Genomic DNA, 11,825 nt, shown 5'->3' with positions numbered 1-11,825 from the left:
TAAAGGGTAGAGGTGATTACCAGTGCCCTCCTCCTTGCTGCCCTCCCCTCTTGTTGAGCACTTACTCCACTAAGAAATGTATTTGCCTAGACTGTGACAAGAAAGCTCCCATCTGTTCTGTAAGGGAAACTGAAAAGAGAGAAGAAATGGGACAACCGCTAACTTGTAAAGATCTTGAATGGGGAAGAGCTACTCACTCTGCTCTGCTTTTCCTGCAGTGGTTGTGGTGAGGGAGTCAAAGACTCTTGAGAGATTGCAGAATGGCTTAGAGGGTTTGGGATGTATAGGTGCTCGAGACTCTTCTTGGATTTTCATTCAGTTATGAAACACATACATTGCTTGCATGTAGTGCATGTGTTACTTCAGGACATAGTTTTATGGTCATGGTTGACAGTTGAACTCAATGGGATTTATATATAGATTCTGGATGAATCCCTTGTGATAACCCTTGCAGAAGAGCAGGTGTTATTAAGCTGGAGTTGAAACGACCTTGTACTTCATATGTGAGGGGTAACTTGTCAAGCATTGAGTACATCTAGGTGGTGCTGCCCAATCAGGGTGTGGAAGGGACTGGAGAGGTTGAGGATATGTGACCGGTGCAAATGTTTCCTTTGTGTTTTTGGAGGGATGTGAAGCAAAACCCTTAACTCTGTGGTTAGAAAAAATCGTTTGGTCCATCATCAGCTTAAAATAGTAACTTTCTTGGATCATTAACTTTTACTATCTGCTGCTTTTGCAATGAAGATCAATGCCAGGCTGAAGAGTCAGTATAGTTGAAATGAATTATCAAACTGGTCAGGAAAAGCCAATGGCACAAACAACTGACAGGCTGACAGATGCTAAATAGTACTAGTTGACATTAGTGTGCGTATATAATACATTCATTAGTTGGAGCCATAAAATTAACTCCATTTTCAATCTACCCAGCACAATCTTTTTTCTTTCTTTTCAGGAAAGAAAAGCTTATCCACAAATGTAGTGTTTTGAGCTGCTGTGATGTGGTTCCTATAGTCTACTTAGCTGGGATGTTCCGAAAGGGGGCATTCTTTGATCAACAAGGCTCAACATTCTTCCTCAATGTTCTCAACAGCAAAATAATTTTTATAGTAGAAATCTCATTGAAAATTCAGGATGCAGCCAAAGTTAACAGCACTCTGCTCTGTTGTATGAGGAACTCTTGCCATTTTTTCTCTTAAATCTAATTAAACATGACTATCCATTTAGGAAAAGAATGCCTAGCATCGTTTTCCAAAAGTTTTCTTAATTCAGTATATTTCCACTTTATATCAGGACATTTTGCTCAGTGATTGGGCCATTTCTGCTCAACTTCCAACATGACTGCATCTGGAGTTTCCGGCTCCCAGAAATATGTGCTCTTCCCATGAGTTGTATCGATTCCAAGTACATGGTATTTCATTAACACACGTTTCTTCTTGTTCATATTTGTGTTGATTGTGTCAGATTCCTTCTGCACAAATTCCTTGGTAATTATAAGGAGGAAGTATGTTCCACACTCCCATTTTGGTGTGAAACCTGTTCCAGCAAATGTCATATAATTCCTCTCTCCCAGCTTTAAAGTGGGGGATTTAATTTTCACCCCCCAAAGATGTGTGAGATTCCAAAATAGGGGCATAGTGCAGTGAGACAAAAATAGAGAATTTGTTAACATAGGCAATAGCAATATCTAATACAATGAAAACCAGAAAATTTGAACTCTTTGAAGAGTGTTTGGCTTCCCCACTGAACATATCTGCAGTGAGATGTGAGGTTGTCTTGAAGTTTCAGAGACAACAGCCCTTGTCTCAGTGATGGAGATACCATGGCAGAACTTTCTCTGCCTCCTGCTCACTGCAAATACTCTGGTATCTGGTAGCACTGAGGCACAGAAAATTTTCTTGTGGATAGAAGTAGTTTTAGTCCTAGTTTTCATTTAAAAACAAACAAAAAAAAGTAGTTTCAAAGTTGAGAAAGAGATGACAAAAAACACTGAAATACTTTGAGGGGGAAAAGGGCTTTAGGCAGAAAAGGACAGGGTGGCCCTGGAACCACAGGAAGGACAAATGAGGTGTGATCTCCCATGTGTATGCTCACTCCATAACACAAACAAGGTTACCTTTGCTCTATGTTTCTATATTTTCACCCCCAAAATGGTAATTTAGCATATGAAAATACCAGCACATTTGAGTCTGAGTATCTTACTGAATAACCACAGTGTTACACATATCTATGCATTCATAAATAGATAGACATATACAATAGGTATAGATATAATGAGTTAAATTTGACTCACCCATAATCATGGATATTCAGCCTTCCCAAAATGCATGGTTGACAAAGATGTGATCTGAATGGAACAAAACCTGCTCATTTGTCCATGGCAAATTACAGGATCAAGTTCTCTGTTTCATTACTGCAATCCATAGTACTTTGGTTATTTGAGCATCATTCCCTTGGCTTTCTGGCAGGGTAGCCTGAGCAGTGGAGTATACCATGTTCTAATGTCTGTCAGACTGATCAGACTGAGGAGTATTTTGGTATTGAATAAATTATTGTTGTGACATCTTGAAAATAACACTGAGGTAGGGTTCCCTCTAGACAAAGGCAAATGAGGCAGTTGTCTGGAGCAGAAGACTGCAAGAAGGGAGATGTTCATGGCCCTTAGCCACTCCCTGCTTTGCTACAGCAAAACTCCTGATAGCCAGAGCAGCTTCTGCTGCTAAGCAAACCATGACCCTGGGGAGAAAGTATGGCAAGTGTGGCCAACAGGGATAGAATGTAATGGAGACCCCAAAAGCAGCAGTAAATTTTTTTTCTTTTCCAACCCATGGTCAGCAAAGAGCCAGACAGTCTCTGCAAGGCCCCCTTACTGTACCCTGGTTTTCTGCTCCGAATATGCTCTCTGCCTTATTTCCTTCTACCCTGCTCCTCACAGGCACAGAATCATAGAACCACAGGGCTTGGGAAGGACCACTGAAAATCATCTAGTGCAGCACCCCTGCCAAAGCAGGCTCACCTAAGTCACAGTAATGTGGGAGGCATGGCCCAGCTGCAGCTCTGGCCAGACCTTGTGCTCAAATCTCCAGGATAAGAACATTCAATATTACCAGTATTGCTGGGGATCCTGTGACATGTATCTGTGATGATTAGGATGCCTGTATAATGGCTATCATTTTGTGACAGTAATATCTCAATAAGCTGACCTGCAGAAATAATACCTCCAATGCCTCTCCTGGACCTCATGAGCATACCTCCTGCAGCCAAACCTATATGTTACCTACTGAAATACCCTTCCTTGTTAGTTGATAACGCTGAGTTTTCCCTTCCCTCCAGTCTTTGGCTGTAAAGAGACATTACAGAGCATCTCTATTTCTGTCTGAGCAAATGACTGTGTGCATTGGTGTTTGTGTTCAGGCTGGCTTCTGGGTAATATTAATCACTAATTCTAATGAAGTTAGTGGTTTGGGTCCCATTTCTGTGTTGCAGTTTTGTACAGAGTGCTTACATTCTTAGGATGAAAGGTTCAGAATGAATGTGAGGTGTAATCTGTAATGGATATGAATAGCTCACTTATTGAAAACAGTGACAGTGATTAGCTTCAGCTGCTTGGACATTCATTTTGGTCACAGGCACTTAAAAGAAAGCAGAAAGCCTGCAGGGAAATCATGCCAGTCCTTTCCATCTGCCTTTTCCATCTTACAACTGCAAGAGCTATTCCATACGTGGAATGAATTTCCATATGGGTAGACTGTAGTGACCCTGTACAATTTTTAGGTGTGTATGTGTGTGTTGTAAAGTATATGTAGATCTGAGTGGCTTCCTCTGCTGCTGCCAAATAGCTCAACACTGACACAGATGGGGAATGGGGAGTCCATGGGACTACATTTCTGATGGGCCAAGTAGAGACACTTCTATGGTTTCCATATCTCATGCTTCTTGGGAGAGGAAGCTTCTTACACCTATGGGCTTTGTGACTTGATCAAGCTTCTTCCTGTAAAACCTTTACAGTTGTGACAAGGGAGAGGCTATTGTAAAGAGGAGAAATTACCTGTATTGTAACAGAGTCACTGAAATGTGTAAGCCTAGAGAAGTGTGAGACAGATCCTGAAAGGAGTCTAGGAGGGAAACGTTCTGTCCATCCATTCTAGAGTCTGTCATCTTTCTATGACTCTAGTGGAAGATCCAGAACCTGGGTAAGAGGAGAGAGTGTTAAGTTGCACAAGGGGAGGTTTAGTCTGGACAACAGGAAAAACTTCTTGAACAGGCTGCTCAGGGAATCATAGAATGGTTTAGGTTGGAAGGAACATCAAACAACATCTGGTTTCAACTCCCTGCTGTAGGCAAGAACACCTCCTACAGGTCACTCAACACCTCATGCAGTCTAGCCTTGAACACCTCCTGGGAGCATCCACTGGGCAACCTGTTCCAGTGTTTCACCACCCTCACTGTAAAGAACTTTTACCTAACATCTAGTTTAATTCTCCTCTCTTCCCATTTAAACCCAAGCAGTGATGTCCTCATCCCTGGAAGTGTTTAAAAGACGTGAAGATGCAGTGCTGAGGTTTAGTGGTGACTTGGCAGTGCTGGGTTAATTGTTGGCCTCAGTGATCTTAGAAGTCTCTTCCAGCTGACACAATTCCATGATTTGATGGATCCTGCATCAGCCTTTACTACAGATCCTGTTGCTCAGTCTTCAGGACATGTTGTGTGTGCTGTAGAGCTTACCTCTCTTGATGCAATTAGCTTGTCTTTTTGTAGGTGACACAACTCTGCCTTTTGTTCTCTCTCTGCAACACTCAGACCTCTCAAACCCAGTTCACTTACGGGGAATAAAGCTGCAGGCCAGCTGTTTCTGGCCTCACTTATGCAACAGCCTCCCTGTTTCTCCCCAAGCTCCAAAGTGCTTCATGACAATTCCTCTGTCTGTACTATCTCCTCTGGACTTTGGTTGCATGTGAAAATTCAGTTCCTTTTACTTCACTCCTTGAAGAACATGTGCCTGTTCTGGCATAGGATGTGTATCTGTGCTTCTAGATCTCTTCATCCAAATACCACTCTGGTTCTACTTTTTCCATTAACATTTAATCTGCTGTTGGAACTGCCTGCTCTGGGGTCATATTTCCAGTCTTATGTAGCTGGCTACTCAGTGGGAAAGAGTTCCCTGAGCAACTGCTGCCATAAATGCTCTTTGGCACCCAGATGTGTGTCCTTTTGTTTCTCATGCTGTGCATGTGCTGTCTCTCCCAGTCATGTACCAAGCGTGGACAGGTACAGAGGCACATGCTGCTGTTATTTCTTTGCTGGCTCTAGAGAGGGGCTGCGTCAGAAGGAACAAACTGACTCAGCTACACCGGCAGCATCACAAACCAAAGTCAGTGACAGTTCTGTTCTCTGATTCAGTATTGACTGGCTCACAAGTGCGCAATTTGCTGTCCTTGCAGACAGAGATATGGCTGAAAGCTTCCCACCAGGAGGCTGTATGTAGGCACTGTGCTGTTTGTTAAGCAAATGATTCTCAGGCAGGTAGGCTGGTTTAGGAAGCCAATCTTGATGTGACAAACCCAAGCTTACACCAATGTGCTGTTAATCCTCCTCCATATTACATTGCCCTTCCAGAGTGGCCTTGGCTCGCAGAAAGTAAATGCAGAGGTCTTGACTCTTGGTGGTGCTTTTCACCTTGTTCGTGTAAGTGAGGAAAGCATTTAATGCATTTTACTCCAAAAAGAAATTTAGATACACAAGGAAAATGCTTCCCAAGGGATTTCCTGCTGCCCCAACAGCTGTATTCCTTTCCTGCTGCTGTTCTCCATACATGGTATGCTGAAATTGTGCAAGGGGTCTGTAGATTCAGAAGCTATAAAGGGGGACTTTCCTCTTATTGAATTACTTTATTAGTTTTCCTCTTATCTGTACTAGATGCTAAATAATGCTATTAAATTTGGATTTGATTTTTATTGGTTTAGTCTTACAACATTCAGAATCTTGGCTAATCCTAAGAGTGTTTGTCTGGGAGTTTGGGAGCCTTACTCATTATTTAGTCCAAAATACTCAAAAATATCTGTCACCTCTGGGGCCCTGTGAGCTTCATTTGTGTTTTCTGGACTTGGCTTTTTGCAGCAGTGCAGAGCATCCTGCTTCTACTTCTGAGAGAAACTTCAGAGTATTCCCATCCTGAGCAGTGGAGAAGTCTCCATGCTTCACTGAGGTCACTGAGTGTCAAGTTCATGATAGATAGGAAATAAGAAGTGATCTCTTGTGAGGTCAAGGTCAAGAGCACAAATCTTATGAGGAACATCTGAGGGAACAGGGGGAAATGTCTGGTGAAAAAGAAGCTCGGAGACCTTCTCACTCTCTACAACTACCTGAAAGGAGGCTAGAGTGACATGGGAGTTGGTCTCTTCTGCCAAGTAACAAGTGACAGGATGAAAGAAAATGGCCCCTCCTCACATGACCTATTATCCAGACCCTTCACCAGCTTCATTGCCCTTTTCTGGATCAACTTCAGCACCTTAATGTTTTTATTATAATGGGGGCCCCAAAACTGAACACAGTACTCAAGGTGTGGCCTCAAGTGTGGGTTTTGCCTTATTTTGTAGCCAAGAAGAAGATCTGCTCTGAAGAGAGACAAGATGAAGCAAGGTGGACATTTTACTTGCCTTCTGAATCTCTGTGAAGTGAAAAGGATTCATCTTTCCTCACACAGAATCATAGAATCAGTCAGGGTTGGAAGGAACCACAAGGATGATCTAATTCCAACCCCCCTAACATGGGCAGGGACATCCTACCCTAGATCAGGCTGGCCAGAGCCCCATCCAGCCTGGCCTTAAACATCTCCAGGGATGGAACCTCAACCACCTCCCTGGGCAACCCATTTCAAGGTCTCACCACTCTCATGGTGAAGAACTTCCTCCTCACATCCAGCCTGAACCTACCCATCTCCATCTTTGCTCCATTCCCCCTAGTAAGGCCCATGATACAATCTAGAAAACATCAGAGTCAATGTGAAGTTTAAATACACACCCACACAGAAGAATGTCATGGGCAGTTGCATGCTTCTTTCAATAATGCTCTAAGTTAATACATATGACTAGCAGAAATCTGCTCTAGTAACAGCAGCTTGACTGCCAAACAGCCAGCTTTGTGAAGCAAACTGCCTTTACTTCTCATCAGAGTTCAATCCTGGACTCTATACAGCTAGGTGGTCACACAGCCCATGTGCTTGAAGGGAAAGAACATCTACTGCAAAACCTGTTGCAGGTTGCCAAGCCTTCCCATGCTGGTCATGAATACACATGCAATGAATGCAGAGTGAAAGGAGGCATCTTCCTTGATGAACTGGGGCTAAATGCTATGACTATGTTATTTAGACTGCTTGATTCTAAGGGGTTATGATATTTAGCACCTCTTGCAGAGCAGAGAGATAGAGTAGATCTTCCCAAAGATCAAAGTGTGTCTCTAGGCCAACCAGTAAATTAGCAGAGATTATAAACAAGTGCACAGTCATTGGTATCTTGAGAGCTTGGCTCAAGAAATCAGAGTTTTCTTTTCCCCTTCCTGTTCTAAGTCTCTTTCTCAAATAGATTAAATTTTTAGATTTAAAGGTGATATTCATGGACTTCCTAAGAATGAGTAATTCAGCAGGACATGCTCTGATCACATCACTCCCAGCTGTATATGGTCTTATTATGGACCGATGCTTCCCCGTGATACAGAGTCACGGAGACCAATGCCAGCGATGGGTGTCTGGGGAATCATATCACTTACCTAATTTCATCATATTTTATAGCAACTATAGCCTCCATGTGATTTTTTTGGGCAGAATGGGAGCTCTTTGAGGCTCTGTTATGAGAAGCAATGAGTGTATGAAGCAAAATAAAAGCAAATGAGTGCACACTTCACTATTCTGAAAGAAGAGATTATGGCTATGGTGGGGGAAAGTAAACATAAAATGAATCACACTACACCAGAAATTGCAAATAAAAAAAATCCAAGAATAAACACCCATTTCATGAAGGGATTTGAAGTTAAATTTTAATATCCAAGCTGGGAGAGAAGTCAGAATTGTGTCTGTGCAGAAGATGCAACAGAGCTCTCATTTACTGGAGTCTGTAGATTGTAAGAGCCACCATTGAAAAACTGCTTTAGAAGTTTCTGTTTTTTTCCATGAAACAGAAAGGAAAAATAATTTCAGACCAGTTTTCTGGACCATTCAACTTTAGAAAAATGCTTTGGGTAGAAGTTACCACAGTGGAAATAACTGAATAGGATTATACTATCAAGTCAAAGAGTGTTATCTAGTGGTGTCAGTGGAGATAACAGCATTAAGTTTTCAGAGGTGACTTTGATTCGTTCATCATAGTGCACTACGACAGGAAGTTTCTGCTGCCCTCCCAGTGGATTCTCAGATCTGGTCGATTTGAAAAGTATAAATCAGGTGAGAGGTTACTCAGAGGAAGGAAAGACTCAGTGCATATGAAATACAATGAGCAGATCAGTTGATGATGCTTTTCTTCATGTCTGTCTGCTCCTATTTGTATGCTGAATGTCTCAGAGAACATCACGATTCTTCATGTGGCATCTCGTGGGCAGCTGAGTCAATTGTTGTTAGGAATGTGCTACCTACTCCTTTAGGGCTATTCTGAATCTCAGACCAAGTCCTCTAGTCCCCTCCATTCAATGAAACAGACTTTTCAACTTTTTTTTCCTTTGCAGTGTAAAAAGATTGACTCCCTTAGTTTTACTTCTTGTTTAAATGAGGATTTGCCATCACAAAAATACTACCCCGAGCTGTTTGGTAAAACCAGTACAGGTTTGATAAGTTGGGCAATGAGTGCTATGAATATCCTATTGAGTGGGCAGTCTTGACTTTGTGTGGTGGAAGTAGATCCTGTGCCTGAGTTGGATGTAGAATCACAGGATTCTAGAATCACAGAACAGTAGAGGTTGGAGATCATCTAGTCCAATGCCTCTGAAAAGCCAGAGCAAGCTGCACTGAATTGCAATGTTCAGGAAGGTTTGTATTCTCTCCAGAGAAGAAGACTCTGCAACCTCTCTAGACAACCTGGACCACTGCTTGATGACCTTCACTGCAAAGTTATTTCCCCATGCTCAGATGGAGCCTCCTGTGTTTCAGTTTGTGCCCATTGCTCCCTGTCCATGGGGGCACAGTGGGGTGATGTTTTATATGGAGCGTAGTGTTTCATGACCAGTCACTGAAGCCTGTGTGATTCCAGGGTGAGATATTACCAGCCCTCAGCACTGTTTCAAGTGAATTGCAGGTTCTTTTTTCTAACTTCATCCATGCCAATGACTTGAAGGAAGCCAAAGATGTCACAAAGATGCCATGAAGCCAAATTTGACTGAAGAGTGCTAGTTGAAATGCTATTCCAGAAGTATCTTGTTGCCAAAGAACAATTGTGCTAATATGAGATGCGTCACCGTGGCACACTGCTGAAATGCTTCACTCCTCACTGGAGGGACTTTAGATGTGCCTTTGCCTTTTATCTCCGTGTGCTATGACTGGTAGGACTAACCGGGACTGGCAGCTAGCACCAGCAGAGCAGTGCATTTTGTTGTGTAGATCAGCATGTTTTGAGTTGGCTCCAAGGCACAGATTCCTTGAACTGAAACAATACTACAAGTCGTAGACAAGTTGGTTGACCACCCAAGCTGCCACCGGGAAATTGGACATGAAAGTTTACAGAGCAATGCCCCATCTTTGACGACATTAACACTATGGTGAGGAAATCCAGGCTGTAAGAAGTCCCTGAGGATACCTATCACATCGTTGTGCTACACGAAGGAGATTGCTAGCTGTAAAGGAGAGTGTGTCGGCTTTGTTTGCCGTGATTGCACCATTACCCAACTTCGATGAGTGACATACCACGAAGTGACATGTACCATGCTGGCCGGAGTGCATAGCTTCTGCAGCGTAATTCCTAAGGGCTCAGCACTGAGAGCTTCATTTTGGCGAGCATCTTAAGCTGTAACATCTGCTCAGAACTGTAGCAAAAGTGATGTTATTAGTTCTTACAGAAGGAAGTCTCTGCTCCCCATGTGCATTCCTTTGGAATTTGCTTTCTCTCTCTGGGTGTAGAGAATTTAATGAATGACAAAATACCATGTCAAGAACAGGTCTGATAATTGATGCTTTTCCATATGGAGAGGAGTAGGTTATTTGAGGAATTTCTCTGCTTGAAATGTGTGTCTTATTTTCTAAAGTGTTCCTCAGAGGGATTAAAATTTTGACATTATGGTGGTGTGCTTTTCCACCTACCTCATACAAAATATTTAAGATTTAATGTGATGCTCTCTGCAATGTCAGTTGGTGCCAAATTTGACAACATCTTATGCTGCTTTTCCTGCTACTTAAACACCAAGCCCTTTAATTTCCTCTCTGTCTTTGTTCACAGCTCTTGATTACTCACTTTGGTTGTTACACAGTGTAGCTGTTTGCTTTATTGTTAAGATCCATCTGAGGACAAGCTAGGTTGAATGGCCAGTGCCGTGTAAACATGTGTGACTAATCCGTCTGATATGGTGCAGTTTGGTCTTTAATATTCTGGGCTGGAAGATAATGTCTGAATGCTCCTATCAGAAGAGGTGGGAAAGGAGCAAGAAGCGGCTTCCTTTGGATCTGAAAAATAATCTTGAAAGGCTATCAGGTGGTAAACTGAGATTTGAACCAGTCATTAAAATATGTTTAACTGTCAGGGTTTATTGTTTTGGAAGGAGTGGTTGAGTCAACCTTTCATTCGGGTTTGAGGGCTCTGGGTATGCTTACATAGCTAAATTACCCCTTTTGTGTTTCTACACAAGAGAACACTTATACACCTAAATATTTTATCTCTTAAAACATGCAAAAAAATCTGCCCTTGTCTGCTGTGGTGGAAATGTGGGAGAATCCTACCTGAATTATTTGTCATGACATGTTTGCTCCCTGTAGATTGCTACTCTGGTTTCCAGTTTTTTTTCTGAGTGAGGAAACATCTATATGAATCACAGATTGCACGTGAATGTGTGTCTTGTGAAAACAAATTAATTAACTCAGATAAAAAAACATTTGGCCTCAAAAATGTAGATGTTAAGTATTACTAGTATAGTAGTGCCCAGCAAGGTGGTGAATGCCTCGTCCCTGCAATTATTTAAAGCCAGGATGAATGGGACTTTGAGCAACCTGGTCTAGTGGAAGGTTACCCTGCCCATGCCAGGGAGGTTGGAATTAGATGATCCTTAAGGTCCATTCCAACCTAAAGCATTCTGTGATTCTATAGTAACATGATGTGAAAAGTGATGGGAAATTCAAAGATGTAACAGTAATAGTATGGTCAACAGGACTAGGGCAGTGGTTGTCACCCTGCACTCAGCACTGGTGAGGCTACACCTCAAATATTGAGTTCAGTTTCGAGCCCCTCACTGGCCTTGGAACAGGCTGCCCAGGGCAGTGTTGGGGAGTCACCGTCCCTGGAGAAATTTAAAAGAGATATAGATGTGCTGCTGAGGGACGTGCTAGTGTTGGGTTAATGGCTGGAGTCAGTGATCTTAAAGGTCTTTCCTAGCCTAAATTATTCTATGATTCCATGTTTGAGTCAACCATGGAAGAATCCTTTTTCTTTGGGGAACATGGTATTGACCAAGTTCCTCCTGGCACCTGAGTTCAGAGGGGAAGTATGAAACACTATGCTTGCAAAATAATGAGACACTAAGCAATCAGAGAGAACTACAACACATCTGTTTCTGTGCAGTTCTGTTCTTTTGGTAGGTGCCTCATCCTGAGCCACAGACGGGTCTGGTGGGGCAGAGCTGGCAATGTGCTGCTCACTCTCTTC

The sequence above is a fragment of the Pogoniulus pusillus genome, chromosome 6 (assembly GCF_015220805.1).
Source record: "Pogoniulus pusillus isolate bPogPus1 chromosome 6, bPogPus1.pri, whole genome shotgun sequence".
NCBI classification, from domain to species: domain Eukaryota; kingdom Metazoa; phylum Chordata; class Aves; order Piciformes; family Lybiidae; genus Pogoniulus; species Pogoniulus pusillus.
Note: the sequence above shows the minus strand (reverse complement) of the source record.